Raw genomic sequence first — 3733 nt, 5'->3', positions numbered from 1 at the left:
GATCCTCTAAGACGACCCACCTCCATTGACTGAAATCTAAAAGAAGGCCACACACTTGGTTTAGCAAGAACCTTTACTAAACATGCATCCTCCAGACCAAAAACCACCTTCTCCACTCTATGGGACTTCATACTCTCAATTGCCCATATCAATGCTTTAAACTGAGCATCTTTTTTGTCCATCACCGAAACGAGAGCACAACGACTATGAAGCACCACATTGCCTTCATAGTCTCTTAAAATCCACGACGCCCCAGCCAATCTGTTTCTACTGGACCAAGAGACACCAACGTTACATTTCAACCACTCTTTAGGTGGTCTCTTCCACCTTTTCAACAAATGATCAGTTCCACAGTTTTGGGAAACCCGCCTTGGCTGATCATCACTATTCCCACCATTCTCATCCTCTTCCTCTACTACTTGCGCCTCTGCCCATTCTTTCCAATCCTCACAGCTTTTTTGAACAGTTTCTATTGGAGAGAATGTTTTGGCTTCAAAGGATACCAGGTTCCTATTCTTCCAAATCCGCCAAAGAGTCCATGGAAACGTTCTTTTAAACTCTTCAGGCCAGTTGACATTCCTTTGGTTCTGCAACAGGTAATAAACATTTGAAAAAACAGAACCATTTTGAAAGCCTTCCACAGGAGAAGGAATTCCAGAGAGCGCCCAAACTTGTCTAGCCCATGAACAAGTGAAGAGAACATGGTTTATGGATTCATCTTCCTCTCCACAGATTTGACACAGATTGTCAGTCCTCATACCTCTAGAAATCAAGGCAGTAGCCACCGGTAATGCTCCACTAAGTATCTTCCACAAAAAGACCTTAATCTTTGGATCAGTTTGGAGATCCCAGACTTGGGCCTTGACCGGGTTAAGAGAAGGTAACCTATTAGCCTCTTCTCGAGTCGTTTGGTTTGAAGACAAGGCTGCTAGCCAATACGCAGATTTGACTGAGAATTCGCCACTCTTGTTATGTCTCCATGAGTAAAAATCTTCACTCTCTACAACCGGTTTGATCTTCTTTATTCTTATGATATCAGCCGGCAGAAAGTGATACTCTAGAGCCTCTTCATCCCAATCTCTCTTATCTCTATCAATCAGCTCTGAAATTCTAAGGTCTGGGTTGAAATAATTATTTCTCCTCCAAGGAGGCCTCATTAGCCCATCTTCTAACCAAGCATCAATCCAAACCTTAAAAGACTTTCCATTCCCAATATTCTTCACCAACCCTTGAACAAGCAGTTCTCTACCATGCAAAATGCTTCTCCAAGCATAAGATGGTCTGGCTCCTAAGGTTGCATTTAAGAAATCAAAGTACGGGAAGTATCTACTCTTCATTAACTGAGAGAACAAACACTCAGGGTTCTGTAGAATTCTCCAAGCCTGCTTAGCTAGAAGAGCCTGATTAAATGTTTCTATGTCTCTAAAGCCCAATCCACCTTGCTTCTAAGAAAGACATAGCTTCTCCCAACTTAGCCAGTGAATTTTCCTAGCATGTTCTTCATTACTCCACCAAAAAGCTGCTATTGCACTTGCTAGATTTTCACAAGTAGTTTTGGGAAGTTTGAAACATGACATCACAAACACTGGCATTGCAAGAGCCACAGACTTCAGCAGAACCTCTTTACCTCCCTGGGACAGAAACCGAGTAAACCAACCTGATAGCTTTGATTTGAGTCTATCTTCTATGTAACTCAGGAGTTCCACCTTAGACCCACTAAAACACTCTGGCATACCTAAGTAGGTTCCTGCTCCACCCTCTTTGAAGATACCCATCTTATTTTGAATCTCTGTCTTCACCAGAGTATTTACCCTCGACCCAAAAGTTATGGACGACTTGGTTAGGTTGATCGATTGCCCAGTAGCCTCTCCATATTTGAGTAAAGTATCTTGCAGAAAACTACATTGATCCAAAGATGCCTTACACATAAAAAGGCTGTCATCCGCAAACAGCAAATGATGAATTTCCGGCCCTTCTTCAATGAATTTAATCCCTTGCAGTTTTCCTTCTACTTGGCCTTTATTAAGCAAGTGGGTTAAACCTTCAGTACACAACACAAATAGAAAAGGAGATAAGGGGTCTCCTTGTCTCAAACCTCTTTGTGGAGTAATCATAGCAAAAGGCTGGTCGTTTATGAGAACCGAGAAAGTTACAGAACTCACACAAGCCATGATCCAATCAACCCATCTGTTATGGAACCCCATCGCCACCAACAGAGCTCTCAAATAACTCCATTCCACTCTATCGTAAGCTTTAGACATATCTGTCTTAACTGCCATAAACTGGGAAGAGATGTCCAGATGAGAATTCATACTGTGAACCGCTTCATGAGCCACTAAAATGTTGTCTGAAATCAATCTTTCAGACACAAATGCAGACTGGTTAATAGCTACAATCTGAGGGAGCCATATCTGAATTCTACTAACCAGGATCTTTGAGATAGCCTTATACAAAACAGAGCATAAGCTTATCGGTCTAAGATCACTCATTTCCAAAGGATGATGAATTTTAGGAATCAAACATAAATGAGTGTAATTCCATTCCTTTGGAAAGATCCCTAACTCAAAGAACCCTAGAATTTCCTTGGTCACTTGTTCTCCAACAATGTTCCAATACTTCTGGAAGAAGAGAGCAGTCATGCCATCTGGACCCGGAGCACTAGAAGCCTTAATGGAGAAAACCGCCTCTTTTACTTCCTCTTCAGAGACCTTCTCAATCAAACCATTATTCATTTCCTCAGAGATTTTGGCTGGAAATTCATCAAACCAGTGATGAAAACTTTGAGGGTTGGATGACTTGAATAGATTATTGAAATACTCAACTGCTACTTCCCCTTTAGCCGCTTCCGATTTCTTGATAATCCCATTAGCATCTTTGAGTTGATCAATCCTTTTTCTAGCCCGGTTTCCTTTTACATAACCATGGAAGAATTTTGAATTTCTGTTACCAGAGCTCAACCATTTTTGTCTGCTCCGTTGACTCCAATAATCTTCTTCTTCTCTGTATGCTTTAACCAGCTCTCTTTTTAGAACATGAACCTGTTGAGGGTTTGGCCATCTTCCAGACTGTACCTTCTCAAGAGCCAGCTCACAATGATGAATTTTATTTCTGGAATTCATCATGTTCTTCTTTTTCCATGAGCTTAAAGCTTTTCTACACTCCCTTAACCTCTGAGAAACCAGAAAACCTCCCCCAATAATTCCAGGTTTCCAAGCCTTTCTCACTGCTATTTGAACCTCTGCTTTATGGAGAAATCTTTTATCAAATCGAAACTGGCCTTTATAAGCGTCTTGAGAAGCCATCAGGCAAAGCAGGACAGGTCTATGATCAGAGCCTCTCATGTCTAAAAACGCTTGGTTAGAAGCCGGGAAGGTATCCAACCAATCTTTGTTCACTAAGGCTCTATCTAGGCAACATTGAATCCAATGGTTGCTAGAACTAGGGAGCTCTATCATCCCACAAACTTCAATCATTTCATTGAAAGGCTTAAAACAATTATCACTTCTTCTCGGCCCTCCAATCTTCTCTCCATTGTGTCTTATGGCATTAAAATCCCCAATCATGCACCATCTATCTCGTCTGCCAATCCCACTTCTACAGATTCTTTCCCAAACTGAACTTCTCAAACTAACATCCGGATCACCATATACACATGATAAGAAGAAATTAGATGCTCCAAACTGTACTTGAACATCAATTAAGTTCTTATCAGCAAACAAAATATCAATTTGTA

This window comes from Capsella rubella, unplaced genomic scaffold (genome assembly GCF_000375325.1).
Source record: "Capsella rubella cultivar Monte Gargano unplaced genomic scaffold, Caprub1_0 scaffold_2, whole genome shotgun sequence".
In the NCBI taxonomy this organism is placed as follows: Eukaryota; Viridiplantae; Streptophyta; class Magnoliopsida; order Brassicales; family Brassicaceae; genus Capsella; species Capsella rubella.
The sequence above is the reverse complement of the archived record's forward strand: the minus strand, read 5'-3'. Positions refer to the sequence as shown.